Source organism: Lynx canadensis, chromosome F2 (assembly GCF_007474595.2).
Source record: "Lynx canadensis isolate LIC74 chromosome F2, mLynCan4.pri.v2, whole genome shotgun sequence".
Classification (NCBI taxonomy): domain Eukaryota; kingdom Metazoa; phylum Chordata; class Mammalia; order Carnivora; family Felidae; genus Lynx; species Lynx canadensis.
In genome coordinates this window covers 70,892,003-70,914,388 of record NC_044320.2, presented here as the reverse complement: position 1 = coordinate 70,914,388, position 22,386 = coordinate 70,892,003, and positions in this window count along the sequence as shown.

The window sequence follows — 22,386 nt, the reverse complement described above, 5'->3', positions numbered from 1 at the left end:
TAAGAAGAGGTTGGCCACAGGGTGAAACATTCTCTGATCTGCTCCCTGATCAGGCCACTGCCCAACACCTACTCCTGTGTAGTTTTTTGGCTTCTTTCTATAAAAGAAAAACTCTTTTTGCCTAACCCTTGGGGTGCTTACAGATCTTATGGACATAGTATTCTTCTTGTAGCAACAATTCCTTTCCCCCTTTGCAATAATTCTTAAAGTCTCCCTGATAAATCTGATAAATCTCCCCCTGATAAATCTCCCTGATAAATCTAGTGTCTAAAATGTGCCTGGTAGGTGATGAGGACCTAACAGATATCCATTATGGATGTAAAAATGCATTGCTATTTGGGAGTCTAGTCAAAATATTGTAGCTTTAGTATGGGAACCCTATGCACAGTGAATCCCAATGCCCATTGCTGAAAATCCCCATGGCAGAGCCCACTTTGGGCTGATTTCTGGACACAGAGTTAGAAAGAATCTTAGGAGAGACTGAGCACTCAGGCCAGGAGTGAGTAGCCGATGGTAGGGATGGAATTGCCATTCACTCATCAACTCATCTCGTTCTTTTTCACTTGCAGGAAAAAATTGCGTACTCTGGTCCTCTTGTGATTTTAGTTCCCTTGTTCCTCACCCAGTCGTTCACTGCATAGGACCTGGGTGGTACACTGAATAAAGATGAGAGTATTACGGTGTGTGTGTGTGTGTGTGTGTGTGTGTGTGTGTGTGTCTTGTTATCTGCAAGAGGCTAAATATCCATGTAATCAAGAGTATTATTAGAAATAAAATCTCCCATGTTTCAAGCAGACGCTTAGCAACTTATAAACCTTGTATCTAAACTTGTGCTGTATTCCTGGCTGTGTTTAAAAATTAAAACCAACAGAAACAGAGTAGAATAAAATAAAATAAGCCGTAAATACTCTGCCCGAAGCAAACATACACATAACCTTCTATTTTTAAGACATTTTCTTTGTTTTAGACCACCCCTGCCTAATGTCTCACCCTTTTGCCCAGAGTAGGTAGCTCACTATTATTATATAGAAAGAATTACCTTCAGCCTTGAAAGACAGACCAACTGCTACATTTTCCATATACTGCCTAAAGAGCTGTGATTAAAACAAACAACTTTCCATACCAGTTTAGTTTTTCCTTTTCTTCTGACTAATCTAAGCATCCATCTTAATTGCAAATATATTAAATGATAATCACGACTGAGGTACATAGCTAATTTGGGTTTATTGCCTTTTTATATGTATAACAAATATGAGCTTTCCAAGTTAGTATAATTATATTTCAAGACCCATAAAATATGCTTCATTTTATTGTAACTATATTGCCATTTTGAGTTAATTTATTTATGAAAATTCTGCTCACTGCTATTAAGAAATCTATTTCAGGGCTGGGCATGAAAAAGGCCATTAATTAACTCTTTATTGATGGATTGATCGGGAAAGGAGACTCCCATTCACGGATCCTGATGGTTACTCAGCACAATATAAGTCCTGATGCCAGCTGTTTGGTGATGGGAGAATAATTTTGAACTTGGAAGAATTAGAAATGGCTAGTTATTCCAGATAAAAATTTATAAGCACAACATACAGTTTACTATAAATGTTTCACATGATGTCAGGGAATTGACAGTAATTTGTGGGGTATTTTCCTTGTACCCAGGATTGTGCTAAGAGCCAACGGAAGATTAAAACGGTATAAGAGCTATTCTTTCAATGCTATTTTAGATAATCAAATAGATTCCGCCATTTGCTTAGGTCAGATTAAACATTCTTTGACTTTATTTTCCCTGCATGACTGCCAGATGTACTCGCTTATTCCAGCTGAAATTAGCTCTATTTCCGAGTTGAAATCTTCTGGACAGTTATTGATAGTGCCATTTCTCTAGCCCAATGAATCACTTAACCAAGAACATACTTAATTCCTTCAAATTTTTCTTTGTTGCTTTCTTCTCTTCCTTCATTTTAACCACATTCTGATTAGTGAGCTCATTACTGTTTGTATTTGGGTGTCTTTTAACATGTGGCGAATTTGAGATGTTTTCATCGAAGCAGGGAAATTGCTACTTCCCTCTTTCATCATACTGCAATTGATTTTCAGGCCCCAAGAATTTATCTCCATTTTGAAGATACATTGTGGCAAAGGAGTACACAATCACTGGTTATTTTTAAGTTTGGGTGGCTTAAAATGGACTTAAAACACATCCTTTTTCTCCAGATGAAGTTGCTAAAAATTTGGTGCTACTTTCTTAAATTGATTAACACTTGTAGTCTCTGATGTCTTCATAATTCATATTAAAAGCTTTGTTCATTTCTCCAAGTACAAATAAGGTTGTCAGACAGCTTTAAAGGCTGCAATCATTGAGTAATACATAAAGAGTGCAACCAAATAAGTAATTTATGGAAGGGCTCTCTGGTGGTGGAAAGAATTAATGAAGTTTTCAAAGGTTCCCTATTTGCAGTCTGGGGATAGCTCAGATGCTGAGAGATTTTGACTTGAAGCCAAAGAAACAAAGACTACAGACTTAGGGGAGGGAGAGAAATATTGTCTAACCCAGAGATTGCAAACAGGGGAACTGCAGGATCCTTCTGGCTTACAGATTGCTGTTATTTCTTCAACTTTGGCTTTGAATACCTTTAGGAGAGGGAAACTGATCTTCTCCCCACCATGTTGCCCATCATTATCACTGTCTGACCTGTGTGAGCCCAGTCACACACTTAACATTACCTGCCTGGCACCTAAATGCACTTCGATCTGTGACCCAGTCCTTACAGATGAGGAAACGAGAAAACTGCGAGCTGAGTGACATATTCCAGGTAACTGATGAGCAACAGGTCTCATGTGTGGATTACCTCACAAGTTAAGTATCTGGAATCCCCTCCAGGGTTCTTTCTACTCCATGCATGGTCATACTTGTTTGAGAGATTAAAATCAGAACCAATGAAGAGTTGTGTTCATTAATATAACATTTCATACTTTTATGGAGTCACATAAAAAGGACATTCAGGAAATTGAGTAATTTGGGGGCACCTGGGTGGCTCAAATGGTTGAGCGCCAGACTTTGGCTCAGGTCATGATCTCATGATTTGTGAGTTCGAGCCCTGCATCAGGCTCTGTGCTGACAAGTCAGAGCCTGGAGCCTGCTTCAGAATCTGTGTCTTCCTCTTTCTCCGCCCCTCCCCAACCACCTCTCAAAAATAAACATTAAAAAAAAAAAAGTTGAGTAATTTGGCCAAGTTGAGGGAGAAACCTGGGTTTGGAGTCTTGTATTCAAACCCCACCTCCCACACCCCGTAGGTGGGATTTATTGCTTATTTTGCACAATGAAGGAAGTAACCAGTAAAAGGTGATTGAATTATGGCATTTCTATCAGCTTCAAGTCACAATTTCCAAATAACCCTCTCATAGTCCTTGCCTTTAAAATACCACTGACCCCTCAGAAGACCAAACCACTGGACTAAAAGAAATAAAGCAAAACCTATGGCATGTATGCTCAGAAATTATTTTCTCTTAACCATCATGTTACTCATGCAAGATTTCTGTATGTCTGACTTCATTTCAAAAAGATCATTTGGGTTGCCATAAGAGGCCATAGTATTTCTTAATTTAAGATGCCTTTAATAGGATAACCAACAATCACAACTGCATCATAGAAGCCTAAAAGGCAACAAAGAAAGGTTTAACTTGAGAAATTCTGGATTCCTTGCACATTCTGACTCTGAACTAATCATTCACTAAAAGAACGATAATTCTTGCAGTTTTCTAAGATATTTGGAATAGGCCATTAACAATCATCAGGGAAGATGCCCACAGAACGAAGGACAAATTCCAGACTGGTAATTAGAAATCTACTCTTCCATCTTTCTTGGTCCGAATGGTGCCTTCAACATGCACCTACATTTGTTTACAATATTTTCCGTTTCTCCCATTCTTATTTCGTAATCATCATGGGTTTGGAATACCCTCTCTTTTCTTGGTTTACTCTTGTTTTTCTTTTACAGGCTGATCCCAGACAGTTCCCTGCAGGAGATCTACCTGAGTTAGGAAGATTGCTTGAGAAGCCCTTGCATTTATGCATCAGAAAAGTTGTATTTTGGCTATTGCCAAAACAAAATTGTGTTTGTTTTTAGACCTTCATTTAACTAGACTCTTAGTTTTTTAACCTCCTCTGTGCTCCACAGCAGTTTTTCATATCTGTACCTAGCAGTTATCAGATTGCACTATAATTATTTGCTCTCATATCCAGCCACCTTATTTAACACTGTGCAACTCAAAGACAAGGGAGTATATCTTAATCAGTTTTGTATTCCTGGCACCTAACATAGTACATGTGATATTATTCAAGGAAAAAAATGAATGAGTAAAACCACACAGATAATAGGTCAGCTGTGAAGGGTTCGGCTTTAAAAAAAAAAATCCAGGTTTTATAGAGAACAGACAAGAGACAACGGTTGAATTGGAAAAATCAGGCAGGACAATTTATGTAGGGGATGGTGCCATCAAGTGAGGGGAAGCTGGCTTTAGTCCAATATCCCAAATGGATCATAGGACTGGCTGAATGGCTACCATTGACCTCAGATGTTCTCCCTGTCCCATGTCAAGTTCTGTCCTTCCTCCGATGTCTTCTTCTTTACCTCTGCCACCCCACTGATGCTTGGATGAGCTGTGCCAAACTTGTCTTTCAGATTCTGGTTTTTCTAAACCACCATCACATACTCAACTCCTCTTTATCCATATCTTTTTATTTCATGTCTTTCGATCTGTTCAATCCGATTGGAGTCAGGTCTTGTTGGCTCAGAAGCCTCTCTCTGTCTCTTTTCCTCCCACCACTGATACAGCACTTAGTAGGTACCAGGCAAGTCTTAGGTACCAGCACTTCCTGTAGAGCTGGGTAACGGGAGCTTTTGTCCTGGCCATGTTCATATTATCACCATGCAATGAGGGGCTCGTGGCACCCAGAAACATGTCCAGCCAGAGTCTGCACCACCCTCCCATATTCCAAGTACCCAGAACGCAAGAATAGCCTGTCCAAATGGCCCCCAAACCTGCATCCGGGCCTCGTATGGACCTCTTCCAAAGGTTCTGCTTTCTGAGAGTGCCTGTTGTCTTGTTTGGGAGCAAAGTTGGATGAGCTTTGCTGTGTGGAATGTCTGCACAAATATCCATGAGCCCCCCCCCCTCCCCGCCATATAGTACAGGACAGAGACAAGGGTAATTGTAGGAGGGAGTGGTCTATGGGTTCTGGTGGGAAGGTGTCTCCTTTTTCTCGATTACTACTTTTAGCTCCCATAAATTTTAGAGACTGCTAAACACTTTACATTTTTCCCCTTATTTGTTCTTTATAGCAACTCCACGTAGGAGAAATCAAGGTCTTATGGGGAAAACAGAATTGAGGGAATTACTAACATCTCACGTAAACTCATCCTCTCAACGAGTATTTATCGGTAGATACAGTGGTGAGCAAAAACAGATGGTCTCTTCCCTCATGAAACTTTTTACATCCGCTAAACATAGCAATAAAGGCAGTGCAGTAAGCAGAGGAAACACTCTGTCATTGTACACTGCTTTAAATAGCAATCACATGTACTGTAACACTAATTTCTGTTTACCAGTCTTGGATGACAAGGAAACATTTAGCTTCTACAGTTGCAAGAGGGTCCTTGTGAATGTTTCCTTTTTGTGAGCCTTTTTTTCCTATGGCTTGTCTTCAAAGAAGATGTTAAAAATGTCTCTGATTTTATAACTTGGAGAGGTGGGACACAACCTCCCAAGTGCTCTGGCACTGCTAGTGACACAAACGAATTTGGTTTTGTGTGTTGTTGGATGTCATCAGAGATTAAATTTATATAAGATAGGGAAGATAGAGAAGGAGAGAAAGAGTGAGGAGGGAGAAAGAGAGAAAGAGGGAGGGAGGCAGGAAGAGGAAAGAAAGAGAAAAAGGAAAGAGGAGGGAGAGAATAAAGAGAGAGGGGAAGGAGATGAGAGAGGAGGAGAGAGGGAGAGAGAGGAGAGACGAGGGAGAACAGGAGAGAAAGAAGACAAAGAGTAGAGGCAGAGAGAAAGAAGAAAGAAAGAGAGAAACACAAGAAAGAGAGAAGAAGAGAGAAAGAGAGAGGGAGAAGGGAGAGAAAGAGGGAGGAGCGCGAAAGAGAGAAAGAGTGAGAAAGAAGGACCGAAATAGAAAACAAGAAAGAGGAGGGAGAGAGAAAGAGAGAGGGAGGGGAGGGAGAGGGGTAGGAGCGAGAGGAGGGAGAGGAGAAGAGAGGAGAGAGGGAGAGAGGATGGAGAGGGGAGGAGAAAGAATGACAAAGAGGAGAGGAAGAGAAACAAGAAAGAAAGAGAAACACAAGAAAGAGACAAGAAGAGAGAAAGAGAGAGGGAGAAGGGAGAGAAAGAGGAGGAGGGAGAAGGAGAGAAAGAGGGAGGGGAAAGAAAGAAAGAGAAAAACAAGAAAGAGTGGAAGAGAAAGAGAGAGGGGAAGGAGAGGAGAGAGGAGGAGAGAGTGAGGGAGAGAGGAGAGAGGGAGGGAGAGGGGAGAGAAAGAGACAAAGAGGAGAGGCAGAGAGAACGAGAAAGAAATAGAAACAGTAAGAAAGACGAAGAATAGATAAATATAGAGGGATAATGGATAGAAATATTATTATCTATAAATATATATTTATTTATAAATAATAAATAAATATAGAAAGTAAATATTATTTATATATAAATATATATTTTAATTATATTATATATTATTATATATTATTGATATACTATATATTTATATATTATTTATATGTTATATAAATAATACAAATATTATATTCATATATAAATAATAAATAAATATAAACATAATAAATACATAATAATATATAAAATATATATATATATATATATATGTTTCCCTTTGTCTTCTTCAGTGAAATAGGAGCCTTGATATCACTGAAGGCAACTTCTCTCCTCCAATAACCCCCTTCCTGCCAGTCTAGGACCAGAACCCTTGGAGTGACCAGGTGGGTCTCCTTCAAGAAAGGAAATCATCTTGGGATCACTAAGGGTGGCTTTTCCCTGCATCCCAAGGATAGTTGTCATCTTCCTAATCCCATGCCCCTATAGCCTCTGGGTCAGGCTTGAGAACATTTACAGCCTGAGCTGGAGACAGAGGCTGCAGTAATGAGTCAGGTATCCCTGATGGGACTGGCGCCCCGTGTGTAGGAATAGGTTGCTGGCCCGAGTGACCAATCAAACTGTCCTCTCGGTCCCGTGGGGAGGTGGGCAGCGCTCCCCTTCCGACTGAGTTAGCTTCTGGGGCTCCTGGACAATGCAGGAGAGATGGAGACCTCCTGCTGACAAGGCTTGGGGAGAGGTATTTTAGGAACTGTTTTTGCAACATAGGGGACTGGTGGTCCTGCTGCAGTGAGAATGTGCGATGCAAGTCATACAGGTTACACTTGGCATTGTAAACACTTGAGGCTTGAAAAACACAGTGATTACCTCTGGCTCCTGCCTCCGAACGACCCCGCCCTGCCTGCGGTGTCTTCATGCCAAGGTGCTTGCTCCGAGCCAGCTCTTCTTTGTGTCCCAGCTCCTGCTCCCCATTGGGCAGGGGCAACCGTGCCCACACGGGCCCAAGTCTTCACGCAAAAATTCTGCTCCTTTCTACCTATTCCCAAGAACGAATTCTTTTTTTTTTTTTTTATTCTAGAAGTTTCCCAGAGGAATGGCTTATGAGCTGCAAATTCAGCAACTGAACTCTTGTGGTTGCTGAGGAGATGTACAGAAATAATTCCACGTGTGTTCCACTTTTGCAGAAAGAACTGACCGTGGCGGAAATCCATTTAGAGCCTGCTTACGGCACTGATTCTCCAAATCATGATTCTCCTCTGATCCCCTATTACAATACTCCCTGAAAGTTTTAGGGAATTGGGAGGATACAAACTTTAACTGTACAACAAGAATATAAATTTGAATTATTAGTCCAATAAGATATACAAGTAAGGTGGAGGTTTGATTGATTATCTATTTATGAAATATTTGTGTATAACATATATGTCAAACATACCGAATATAAGACCTAGTAGATATTTCACTTAGTTTTTGGGGTCTCAATAACATTTTTGGTAAGATTGGTGTGAATTTTGGAAGTAATACTAATAACTTTGAAATTGATTAATTTCATTAGAAGACATGAGACTACACAAAACTTGCCGCCCATGAGAAACAGACCCACCTCAAACTCGTGCTCTTCTCCACTGAACTTTTGTTTAAAACTCCCTCCCAGGTTTCCTCCTACAACTTAATATAAGCTGATATTTCCTTTGTGTCTCCAGACTTGCCTCTGGTTCACCATAGCTTGCCAGTACTGCGATTTCTCTGCTATTTCCCAAATAAATTCATTTTGCTGGAAAAAAAAGAAAGAAAGAAATGAGGCTTCATTTAACATGGTAGGGTTTGTCGTAAAGGCATAGAACCATATGAATAAAAGACAAAAGTAACTTTTAAACATCTTATTTTAAATAAGATAAAAAACCCAGTGCACTTTAATATTTTCTGAACACACTATTAATCATATTATTCAAAGTATGGTACAAAAGGATTAATTTTTAAATTAAATGGATGTTTAAATATGTTAAATAAAGAACCTAATTAAATACACATTTGCTGAAGTATATCCCTTGTATTAGTCAGAATTTTTCCTTTGGAATTCAAAATGATGTCCAATTTCTAAGAAGTCCAATTCTTAAAATCATAGTGTTGACATTTGGTATTGAAGAGCTATTTTATCATGGCTTTTTTAAATAAAATATTGTTTTAAATTGAAATGGAAATGAAAAATAAATGAACATAGTAAGACTATTAAATATCTACACTAATAAATATCACATATTTTATTTTCTTTCCAGTTCTTTTTTTTTACTTGTTTTATTTTTTATTTTTTTAACTTTACATCCAAATTAGTTAGCACATGGTGCAACAATGATTTCAGGAGTAGATTCCTTAGTGCCCCTTACCCATTTAGCCCACCCCCCCCCCCACAACCCCTCCAGTAACCCTCAGTTTGTTCTCCATATTTATGAGTCTCTTCTGTTTTGTCCCCCTCCCTGTTTTTATATTATTTTTATTTCCCTTCCTTTATGTTCATCTGTTTTGTCTCTTAAAGTCCTCATATGAGTGAAGTCATATGATTTTTGTCTTTCTCTTACTGACTAATTTCACTTAGCATAATACCCTCCAGTTCCACCCATGTAGTTGCAAATGGCAAGATTTCATTTTTTTCGATTGCCAAGTAATACTCCATTGCATATATATACCACATCTTCTTTATCCATTCATCCATTGATGGACATTCGGGCTCTTTCCATATTTTGGCTATTGTTGATAGTGCTGCTATAAACATGGGGGTGCATGTGTCCCTTCGAAACAGCACACCTGTATCCCTTGGATAAATGCCTAGTAGTGTAATTGCTGGGTCGTAGGGTAGTTCTATTTTTAGTTTTTTGAGGATCCTCCATACTGTTTTCCAGAGTGGCTGCACCAGCTTGCATTCCCACCGACAATGCAAAAGAGATCCTCTTTCTCCACATGCTCGCCAACATCTGTTGTGGCCTGAGTTGTTAATGTTAGCCATTCTGACAGGTGTAAGGTGGTATCTCACTGTGGTGAGATTTGTTTTGTATTTTCCTGATGATGAGTGATATTGAGCATTTTTTCATGTGTCGGTTGGCCTTCTGGATGTCTTCTTTGGAGAAGTGTCTATTCATGTTTTTTGCCCATTTCTTCACTGGATTATTTGTTTTTTTGGGTGTTGAGTTTGATAAGTTCTTTATAGATTTTGGATACTAACCCTTTATCTGATATGTCATTTGCAAATATCTTCTCCCATTCTGTTGGTTGCCTTTTAGTTTTGCTGATTGTTTTCTTTGCTGCGCAGAAGCTTTTTATTTTGATGAGGTCCCAGTAGTTCATTTTTGCTTTTGTTTCCCTTTGTGTTGCCGGATTGCAGAGGCTAAGACTTCCAATACTATGTTGAATAACAGTGGTGAGAGTGGACATCCCTGTCTTGTTCCTGACCTTAGGGGGAAAGCTCTCAGCTTTTACCCATTGAGGATGATATTAGCATTGGGGTGTTCATATGTGGCTTTTATGATCCCGAGGTATGCTCCTTCTCTCCCTACTTTCTTGAGGGTTTTTATCAAGAAAGGATGCTATATTTTGTCAAATGCTTTCTCTGAATCTATTGAGAGGATCATATGGTTCTTGTCCTTTCTTTTATTGATGTGATGAATCATGTTAATTGATTTCCGGATATTGAACCAGCCCTGCATCCCAGGTATAAATCCCACTAGGTCATGGTGAATAATTTTTTTAATGTATTGTTTTGAATCCGGTTGGCTAATATCTTGTTGAGGATTTTTGCGTCCATGTTCATCAGGGAAATTGGTCTATAGTTTTCTTTTTTACTGGGGTCTCTGTCTGGTTTTGGAATCAAGGTAATGCTGGCTTCATAGAGTTTGGAAGTTTTCCTTCCATTCCTGTTTTTTGGAACACCTTCAAAAGAATAGGTGTTAAGTCTTCCTTAAATGTTTGGTAGAATTCCCCTGGAAAGCCATCTGGCCCTGGACTCTTGTTTTTGGCAGATTTTTGATTACTAATTCGATTTCCTTACTGGTTATGGGTCTGTTCAAATTTTCTATTTCTTCCTGTTTCAGTTTTGGTAGTGTATATGTTACTAGGAATTTGTCCATTTCTTCCAGATTGCCCATTTTATTGGCATATAATTGCTCATAATATTCTCTTATTGTTGTTTTTATTTCTGCTGTGTTGGTTGTGATCTCTCCTCTTTCATTCTTGATTTTATTTATTTGGGTCGTTTCCTTTTTCTTTTTGATCAAACTGGCTAGTGGTTTATCAATTTTGTTAATTATTGCAAAGAACCAGCTTCTGGTTTCATTGGTCTATTCTACTATTTTGTTTTTTGGGGTTTTTTTTTTTTTTGTTTCAATAGCAGTAATTTCTACTCTAATCTTTATTATTTCCTGCCTTCTGCTGGTTTTGGGTTTTATTTGCTGTTCTTTTCCCAGCTCCTTAAGGCGTAAGATTAGGTTGTGTATCTGAGATCTTTCTTCCTTCTTTAGGAAGGCCTGGATTGCTATATACTTTCCTCTTATGACTGTCTTTGCTGTGTCCCAGAGGTTTTGGGTTGTGGTGTTATCATTTTCATTGACTTCCATATAGTTTTTAATTTCCTCTTTAACTGCTTGGTTAGCCCATTCATTCTTTAGTAGGATGTTCTTCAGTCTCCAAGTATTTGTTTTCTTTCCAAATTTTTTCTTGTGGTTGATTTCGAGTTTCATAGTGTTGTGGTCTGAAAATATGCACAGTATGATCTCAATCTTTTTGTACTTACTTAGGACTGATTTGTGTCCCAGTATATGATCTATTCTGGAGAACGTTCCATGTGCACTGGAGAAGAATGTATGTCCTGCTGCTTTAGGATGAAATGTTCTGAATATGTCTGTTAAGTCCATCTGGTCCAGTATGTCATTCAAAGCCATTGTTTCCTTGCTGATTTTTTGATTAGATGATCTGTCCATTGCTGTGAGTGGGGAGTTGAAGTCTCCTACTATTATGGTATTACTGTCAATGAGTTTCTTTATGTTTGTGATTGATTTATATATTTGGGTTCTTCCACATTTGGCACATAAATGTTTACAATTGTTGGGTCTTCTTGGTGGATAGACCCCTTGATTATGATATAATGCCCTTCTGTATCTCTTGATACAGTCTTTATTTTAAAGTCTAGATTGTCTGATATAAGTATGGCTACTCTGGCTTTCTTTTGTTGACCATTAGCATGATAGATGGTTCTCTATCCCTTACTTTCAATCTGAAGGTGTCTTTAGGTCTAAAGTGGGTCTCTTGTAAACAGCATATAGATGGATCTTGTTTTCTTATCCATTCTGTTACCCTATGTCTTTTGATTGGAGCATTGAGTCCATTGACATATAGAGTGAGTACTGAAAGATATGAATTTATTGCCATTATGATGCTTGTAGAGTTGGAGTTTCTGGTGGTGTTCTCTGGTCCTTTCTAATCTTTGTTGATTTTGGTATTTATATATATTTTTTCATCTTTTCTCCCCTCAGAGAGTCCACCTTAAAATTTCTTGCAGGACTGGTTTAGTGGTCACAAACTCCTTTAGTTTTGTTTCTCTGGGAAACTTTTTTATCTCTGCTTCTATTTTGAATGACAGCTTTGCTGGATAAAGAATTCTTGGCTGCATATTTTTCTGATTCAGCATATTGAATATATCCTTCCATTCCTTTCTGGCCTGCCAAGTTTCTGTGCATAAGTCTGCTGCAAACCTGATCTGTCTTCCCTTGTAGGTTAGGGACTTTTTTCCCTTGCTGTTTTCATGATTCTCTCCTTGCCTGAATGTTTTGTGAATTTGACTATGATATGCCTTGTTGATGGTTGGTTTTTGTTGAATCTAATGGGGGGGTTCTCTGTGCTTCCTAGATTTTGATGTCTGTGTCTTTTCCCAGGTTAGGAAAGTTTTCCGTTGTGATTTGCTCACATAACCCTTCTACCCTTATTTCTCTATCTTCTTCTGGGACCCCTATGATTCTGATGTTGTTCCTTTTTAATGAGTCACTGATTTCTCTAATTCTTAAATCGTGCTCTTTTGCCTTAATCTCCCTCTTTTTTTCTGCTTCATTATTCTCTATAAGTTTGCCCTCTGTATTGCTGATTCTTTGTTCTGCCTCATCCATCCTTGCTGCCACGGCATCCATCCGCGATTCCAGCTCAGTTACAATATTTTCAATTTAATTCTGACTACTTCTTTACTTCTTTTATATCTGCAGAAAGGGATTCTAATCTATTTCAACTCCAGCTAGTATTCTTATTATCGTGATTCTAAATTCTGGTTCAGACATCTTGCTTGTATCTGTGTTGGTTAAATCCCTGGCTGTCGTTTCTTCATGCTCCTTATTTTGAGGTGAATTCCTTCACTTCGTCATTTTGAAGGGAGAAAAGGAATTAATGAGGCAGAAAAATTGAAATTAAAAAAATTAAAATTAAAAAATTAAACACACACACACACAAAATCTAATAAAAGATGCTAGATCTCAGGTGTGTTTTGGTCTAGGTGTGGAAAATGGTGTGACAGATTAGAGAAAAAAGGGGGGGAAGGAAATCGTTTCAGAATTTGAAAAAAATGAATACACTGAGGTAGACTAAAATGAGATGATGGGAGTAACATACAATTTGAAAAAAATTACACAAAAGTAAAAAATTTAGTAGAAAAAAATAAAGAAAAATATTTGTAATAAAAATTAAAAATAAAAATGAATTTTTTCTCTTTCTGTATTCAAGAAAAAGAAATGAAAAAGAAAAAAGAGGACAGAAAAGAAATTGTTTGAAAATTTGAAAAAGTGAATACACTGTAGTAGACTAAAATAAAATGATGGAAGTAAAATAGAATTTGAAGAAATTTACATAAAAGCAAAAAATATAGTAAAAAAATAAAGAAAAATATTTTTAATAGAGATGTAAAGTAAAAATGAAGGTTTCTTTTTCTGCATTCAAGAAAAAGGAAAGAAATGAAGAGAGAAAAGAAAGAGGAAAAAAGGAAATCATTTTAAAATTTGAAAAGGTGAATACACTGAAGTAGATTAAAATAAAATGATGGAAGTAAGATAGAATTTGAAAAAATTTACACAAACGTAAAAAATATAGTAAAAAAATTAAAGAAAAATATTTTTTTTTCTTTTTTTTTTTTTTTAATTTTTTTTTTCAACGTTTATTTATTTTTGGGACAGAGAGAGACAGAGCATGAACAGGGGAGGGGCAGAGAGAGAGGGAGACACAGAATCGGAAACAGGCTCCAGGCTCTGAGCCATCAGCCCAGAGCCCGACGCGGGGCTCGAACTCACGGACCGCGAGATCGTGACCTGGCTGAAGTCGGACGCTTAACCGACTGCGCCACCCAGGCGCCCCATAAGAAAAATATTTTTAATAAAAATTGAAAATAAAAATGAATTTTTTCTCTTTCTGTATTCAAGAAAAAGTAGTGTAAAAGAGAAAAAAGAAAGAAAGAAAGAAAATTAAACAGATGGACCTGCTAACAGATTGATATAGAACTGAAATTATTTCATTTTCTCCCAGAAGTCAGATCATGAAGCGCTTTATAGTCCATAAACTAAGCAGGCGGTGAGAGTTGTGTTCTTGAAAAGCGAGGTGGGTCCAGTTGGGCGGGGCTCTGTGTAACTGCTCTGCTGTCCACTAGAAGGCGCTGCTAGCCTCCTGGGGTGGATGGTTGCAGCGCTTATAAGTAAGCGCGTGCGCGGGAGCGTGAAAATGGCGTCCTCCAGCCACCCTGTCTGTTCGCCCCGATCAGCAATCGCGCACTGGTCCTCTGTCTTCAGCTCCTGTCCACTCCCCGCTTCACTCTCCATGACCAGGCCCCAGGCAGTACCTCTCTCCCAAGTTTTGTCTCAGATGTGGCTGTTTTCCCTGCCCCTTACTTCTGACGGACTGCGGCCTTGACCTGTTCCGCCCCTCTGCGGGAGGGTCTCTCCGAGCACTGGCCGAATGAGCAATGGCCGAATGTCAGCTGAACCCAGGACCGCTTGTGGGACTCTGCTGCTGCCGGAGCCCCGAGACTGCGGCCAGGTGCCAGCCCGCCCCAGAAAAAGGTCGCGAGATGGTGTATCAGCAGCATCTCAGGGATTATGGAAAATCACAACACACGCCTGGCAGCGGACTTCACCCTCGACGACCTTGTTCCAGCACCAGCGACTGTGGCCGTTTTCCGGGGTCTGCCAGGACCAGGTGGCTTCAACAGTCTCCGCCAAATGTCCTTCCAGCAGTGGAACCACTTCTCCCCGTGTGGCCTGAGCACCTCCCGGACCCCACTGGGATTTGCCCTTCCCACCAGAGCACCGCCAGGTATGGAACTGCGGAGTTGCAGGCTGCGCTCCCTTTGTTTACAGTCTTAATGGAATTTAAACCGTCTCCTTTCTCCTTTCTCCCTTTTTAGTTCAGTCCCTGCAGCTGTTTCCACTTTTCCACTTTCTCTCCAGCTGCTTTTGGGGAGGCGTGCTTTTCCCGTATTCTCCGCCCCCCCCCCCCCAGACTCTGTCCTCTCTCCACCTGCAAAAGCGGCTCCCTGCCCGCCGCCGGCTTCTCTCTCCCCAAGTTCACCTCTCCGCGCCGCGTACCTGCTGAATTCTGTGGTTCAGGTTGTGCAGATTGTTGTGTTAATTCTCCAATCAGTTTTCTAGGTGTGGAGGATGGTTTAGTGTTGGTCTGGCTGAATTTCATGGACGCGAGACACACAAAAATCTTGCATGCTGTTTCGCCATCTTGGCTCCTCCCTAAACAGCACATATTTTAAAGTAAAATTATTTATTTTTATTTTATTTTGGAGAGACAGAAAGAGCACACACGCATGAGCAGGGGTGAGGGACAGAGGGAGAGAATCCCATGACCCTGGGATCATGATCTGAGCTGAAATCAAGAGTTGGAAGCTCAATCAACTGAGCCACCCAGGCGCCTCAGTAACATTATTTTTTAAAAGAAACTAGATATGAATTTCCCTGGGACTTTGCTTAATTAGTTGTAATAAAAGCCCCATTTGTAAATAAAACAGCTCAAACAATAAATGAAAGTTCTAGAGTATATTTTATCATATACTTTACAATACATTAGCCCTTATAAACAGTTATTTACTTATTAATATGCATATGCAGATTTTATAGTTTTCTCCTTTAAATGGCATTAACCCTCGCTTGAGAAATGCATGTGTTTTGCAGTCTCAGAGACAATGATAGAGACTCCCCAAAACTACCCAGAGACTTGTACTTGTGTATTGATTCTGCAGTTTCCTTCTCTTGAGCAGAATCAACAGCATTACAAAAATTTCCAGAAAGTACCAATGAAATGTGGATTTTCCTGTATGCTGAAAGTCAGCATTAATTTTTGAACTGTGTGACAATGAGAAGGATAATTACAGAGCTATTCGTGACCCAGAGGGCAAGAAAAGGAGTTTGGGGGTATTACAAACTGAATTGTGTCCCTGCCCCCCAAATACATTTGTTGAAGCTCTGCTCCCCTGTGTGACTGTCTTTGAAGATATAACCCTTAAGGAGATAATTAAAGCCAACTTAGATGGGTCCCTAATCCAATATGACTGGTGTCCTTATAAGAAGAGTCAAAGACACCAGGAGTGTGCAAGGACAGAGAGAAAGCCATGTGAGGACTCAGTGATAAGGCACTGTCTGTGAGCTAAGAAGAAAGATCTCATGAGAAACCAGCCCTGCCAGCATCTTAATCTTGGGCTTCTAGCCTTCAGAATTGTGGGAAAATAAATTTCTGTTGTTGAAGTCATCCATTCTGTGATACTGTGTTATCAGCCCTAGCAGGCTAATATGGAGAATGCCTTTCCACTCACCAGTCCATTCCTTTCCATGTTTCTGCCATACTTTCTTTGTTATGTTAAAATTATGTCATCCTATCATCAGCCCTGGACATAACCAGTTAGAACAGAGCTTGTCTTGAGCAAAAGGCAACTAGCAATGGGACAGCCATTTTACCTGAGAGGACACTCCTCACCTGATAATGACTAAGTGAGCCAATCATATTGTGGTTCTAAGACAGTTTGAATGCAATACTCAGAACCTCAGTAAGTCATGTGGGGTAAGACACAGAGAGAGGGGGTCGTAGACATAAGGCACAAGTAGCAGAAGTCATGAAGTAGAAAGAAGAAGAAAGAAGCATCTGTAGAAACAGCAGAAGTACAGGGAGAAATCAATAGAGACACTGATTATAGGAGCACAGGAGCAACACTGAAATATATCTTTTAGTTCCCCCAGAGGCCTGATCATCCAACTCTTTTGGGATTCATACGGTACAGTAAAATGGTGGTTAAGAGCACTGACCTTGGGAACAGACGTGGCTTATGCTCCCAGTCACCCAAATAATTCAGGCACTTAACCTCTTTATAATTCAGTTTCCCTGGTAAAATCGGGGCAATAAATGTGCTTCCCTCATGGGATTGCTGTAAGGAGTCAATGACATATTGCTTGTAAAGTTCTTACTATATTGTGTACCTATACAAAAAGCTTTGTAAATTTTATCTATTACTTTTATTACTGTTATTATAAACTGTGTATACTTAAGCTCCCATCTGATAAAGTAAATGACATGTAGATCTGTTCTTTGCAATCTGAAAGATGCTAGAATGGTTATTATGATGTAATGAATAACCATCCCCAAAATGTACTTACATCTTAGAGAGGTTTGTTGGGAATGAAAGTATTTGGTTTTTAGTACTTAACTGTCTCTTTTTGCCCTAACAAAGGGGGAGATTCCTGTAGAAAAGATTAGGATTCTCCAAAGTCATCTGGCCACATGGTAAGAAGTCTCATAGGCAAATCCTACTATGGGTAATGCCAGTTAAACTCACTACTTCTCATTTCCTTCCCCCAAGATTGGGTATTCACCAAGGGCTCCTATTTTCTGGGAGGTAGACTTTCCTCATGGGACTAGGTCTCATAGGGAAATTATGGTCTGACGAGTAAGATCTCCTCAAACGATTTTAGAGAAGTCAGTAGAATTAAATAGAATCATTTAATAGTAATGATGTAAACCTACTTCAAATGAATTTGATGGACTGGTTCTTGTGGCTCAGATGATTGAAGGAAGAGATGTAGGAACCAAGACCCTGGGACAAGAAATGGGACCTGTAAGACTCAATCTCCATAGGTGTCCAAACTCTCACTGGCCCCACCCCTTCCTCCTTTATCCACAGTGACGCTCTGCAGCAGTGATTGACCAGGGTCAAGTGCCTGCCCACGACCTGGTCTGGACAGAACTATTAGGTAACAGTAAAAGGAGCTCCTACAAAGGAGTATGGGCCAGTCAGAAAACACGTGTTTACTATACTAATTTGCCTGAGATCCCACAGCCAGTAAGAGGCAGAGACCTAAACCAAACTTCTATTTCCAGATCTCGTGCTCTTTCTTCAATCATGTGGATGTTGATTACTGAGCTCTTTTGTTTTCAAGTCATAGAAATAATAATCCTGATAGCAGTGGCTCTGCTTCCTTTTTAAAACATAGTAGACATTCATTACAGGTTGAATTACTTTACTCTTCCTTTCTGTCAAGAGCTCCTAACCTTGTGCACTGCCTGCTGTTTGGTCCCGTACAGTGATTCGCTGGGATGAGTATCAGTACATAATAATGCATCGTTAGTTCTTTGTGTTTAGTCTCTCAAGTATGGAAGTGAGATTGTTTGCATTTTCCTATTAAATTTTACTGCACATCAAATACTGCCCCTACTGTTCCCAGCTCTGTGCAGTCAATTAAGACCAAAGATTTATTCTGGTCAATAAGTTATGAGTAGAAATGATATATGTCACTTCCAGTTTCCAACAATAGGATTAAGTGTGAGTTCTCATGTATCTGTTCTCCCTATCGTGACAGATTTGCAAATGATGCATCTTTCCAAAGCCTAACTTTGTGTAGCAGAGCCCTTCTAAATCCCCTAAACCCTATCTCTCTGCCAACTAGCACTGAACCTCCAGTATGAGAAATCAAACTTTGTTGTATTAAACCTCTGAGATCTTTGGTTTATTTATTATCACTATCACCTCCTGGAAGTGGAGTTCTGTATTAAAGAATGAATTGTGTAGTGTTGACTTAAGAGTTGGCAACACATGATTAGGAGGCTGATATTGAAGGTAGGAAAGATAACAATCCATGTTACGCAGTGGTAAACCATTTGGTAAAACTGTCACCTGTAGTAACTTAGGGGTAAGACTGTATTCTTAACAAATTCCCATCCTAGGAGAAAGTGTGTGAAAAACTAAGTGTTAGTAATATGTCCTGGTTATTATTTGCTGCACTTAGCAACATAGTAAAATAAGAAGTGACTGATTTTATAAGTAGAAATTAAAAAAAAAAAAAAAGTGATGCCCAGAAATCCAAGAACTTGCCATGCTGGAAAAGCCAATTAATTTTTGCTCCCCAAGAAAAAGATAAGATTAATAAAGCATTTGGGAAAAGTCAATTAAAACCAAATATTTTTAGCAAGAATCTGATTCAAGATGTCACCTTCATGCTTACTTAAAACCTCAATGGTTTAGGACTTCTCAAGGAAAAGATCAGATACAGGATTTGGCTTTATCACTTACTACTCCAAAAGGGCTCAAATACATTAAGAGAGGTTTGGAGCTGAAAAAGCAAATAAATATAGCAGATCTGAGATATATGTCTCCAAAGAACCATGATGTGTATACTGGAACATAGCACTGATGAAATCAGACAGGCAATATACCTCTAAAGTCTTCAGGGAATTATACTTTCATGGAAACTATGAACTTGCAGTGTGAGCCTTAGAGAATTGAAATAACCCTTTGGCCCCCAATCTCCAATGGGAAGGGAGTTGGTTGAAAAACTGTATCCTCTAAAGAAGTTGAGGTATGTATGTTTCAAAGCATGCCTCATCCCATTTGTAACCACCTTACACGTGAAATTGGCTAGATGTGAACTTAATTTGACCTTAAACTTTTTAAATGTCACCCCAAAGGAAACACTGCTTTGATAACCATATGGCCACAGTGCTCTGGATAGGTTAGAATATTGCAATATAGGAACATTCCAGTTTAATGATGTAACTCTGAATGTTGTCACTTTGGACCAGTTAGAATGTAAGCTCTATCAATGCCATACAGGTCCCGGCTGGAAGAAACCAGCAGCCTGCTTGTTTTGGAGCAACCCATGATTCTGGCTTCTTGAATGGCTCCAAGAAATATTGAAATGTCCATGAGCAGAAAACATCTGATAGTGGTCAAGCCCAAGAAAGGCTGACCAATTCAGAGATTTATCTTGTATATCGCTTTCCCACCTTTTAGAGCTTGCTTACGCATTTAGACTTATAGGAAAGAAATACTGGAATTTATAAATGTTTCATTATGTGGTTGTGTGGGGTTCTTTTGAGTGCATATTGCTACTCAAGGAACTTGGTGTGTGCTGTAACCCAAATAAAACAGAAATTGAACCTAAATTAGAAACTCAATTTCAACTGAGGGCATATTCTGTAATTCCTATTTTGGATGTGGCCAAGGAGTATAATGGAAAAACACACATACACTCAAAAGCCTCTTAAACTTTGATGCCAGAGGTCATGGAGAACAAAGGAGTAGGAAGCTTTTCCAGAGACCGGTGTAAGGCCCTAATCAAAAACCTTTTCACGCCTGCTTAGGAGGTCTTTGCCACGTGTCCAGTGTGATTTCAGAATTGCTGGGCTCGGTGACTGCCAGGTATCACCCTTGTCTTTCTGACTGGGAATGTTTTTTGTGGTTATCCAGTCTCTCTTCTAACGTTGTCTGTTAGGGGTGTTGGGGGGAGGCACTGCAAATAGTTTACATTTTTATTTATACATCTCCAGAACAAGAGAAGCACGTATGGATATGTAGTAGAGATAAAACAATGGCATAAAACTAAGAGGTCTGGAACTTGGAGCCAGATGAAGAGAGTAAAGGACTCTTTGTAGATGGGTTGAGTGTTAGGAAGGGAGCTAAGATATTTTTAGTAACCCCAGGGGTAGACTGTTGGAGAAACATTGATATTCACCAAATAGTCCTGTGCTTGTCCACACTTCCCAGCTCCCTTGCCTTTCACAGAGCCCTGTGTCTTGTTCTGGCCAATGGGCTATGAGCAGAAAAGATGTGTGCTACTCCCAGCTGAAGCGTAAGAGCAGCCCCAAGTTCTCTGTGCATCCTACTTCCCTGCTGTGGCAATTCCTCACCTGGCCCCTGGGTAACTATTTCTGTAAGTGGTTATAGAAAGGAGAAAAGGAGGAAGAGACACAGCATAATTAACATTAACATCTCAGGAGGAAAAAAGTTTACAAAGTTCTTAAAAGGATTGAGCTCAAGAAGAAAAGAAGAATATTAGAGTGGGAATGAGAGAAAACTTTCTTTAAAAAACATTCACAGTTGATGCCACTTTGTAAGTCATGTCCATGATTAATATATATTAGAAGATGCACCTTTAATTGAGCTCATTTGTCTGTAATCAAAACTCAGCAGCAACCTCAGATCATTTTGGGGTGGTATGCCTTTTTGAATAACTTTCTATATGAAATTCATAACTTTATAAAATATTTAAAAATACATCTATATGTGGGAGGGTTTATCATTCATTTATTCATTCATTCATCATTTATTCATCTATTCAACAAATATTTATTGACTCCTCTGATGTTCCAGGCACACTTCTAGATGCTTGAGAAGCAGTAGTAGTAAACAAAACAACAATTTCTAACACATGGTGTTAACATTCTATTGAAGAGAGATACAGTAAACAGATACATAAATAAATATATGATGCTACATCATAGTTGGAAGAATTCTGATAACTTCAAACCTTCCATGAGATATATAATAAAAGATTGCTTTAGGATATTTCATAAGTTTTCTTCTTTTAGTAAATATAGAAACTTTAGATAACCACAAGGAAGAAAAGCAACTTGTCCAACTTGACAAAAAGCAAATTTACCTATAATCTCACTGTGCTATCCTATGAGCTCACCAACTTGATATTTGGGGCAGGAGGAGAGTACTGTATTTGGTATTTTGCTTTTCGTTACTATTTTCTGAGCATTTTTCTGTGTTGCTAATAGTTTTCAAAAATAAGTTTTTAGTAGCCACGAATATAACAGGCTATATACAAACAATGTTAATGTTTTTATTATTTTTGACAAACTTTATGACTATAAATTGAATTTATATACATAAATCTTTATGTAAATTTATGTACATAAATTTTTATCTGCATATCTGATTATATCATTAGGAGAAGGTAAATAAAGTGGAATTACTTGGTGTATATGTGTGTATATTTTATGATACTGGATGTATGTTGCAAAATAGGCCTATACAAATGTTACATTTTCTTACTGTTATTATAGTATTGTTACTGTTGTAACAGTATGGGACATTAAGTAGACTTACAACCTTAGCCCAAACTGCACCTTGGTGTTATTTTAAATTACATATCTGTATACTGGTAAGGTCGATGTTTTAAAATAGGTTTAGTATACACTTACCTTTCCTTAGTGAATTCTTTGTCATTTGCTCTTTCTCCTTGTTTCCTCTTAAGCCATAAGAATTTTTCTTTTGATATATGAGATATTTTCTGTATGAAACATATCTGTTGCAGTTTTTCCAAATGGTCATTTATACTTATGCTTTTATGATAATTTACATTTGAGAGTATTCTTATGCATTCAATCTTATTGATATTTTGGGGGTGGTGATTGCTTCTATTCCTTATTCTTTTTTTTTTTTTTTAATTTTTTTTTCAACGTTTATTTATTTTTGGGACAGAGAGA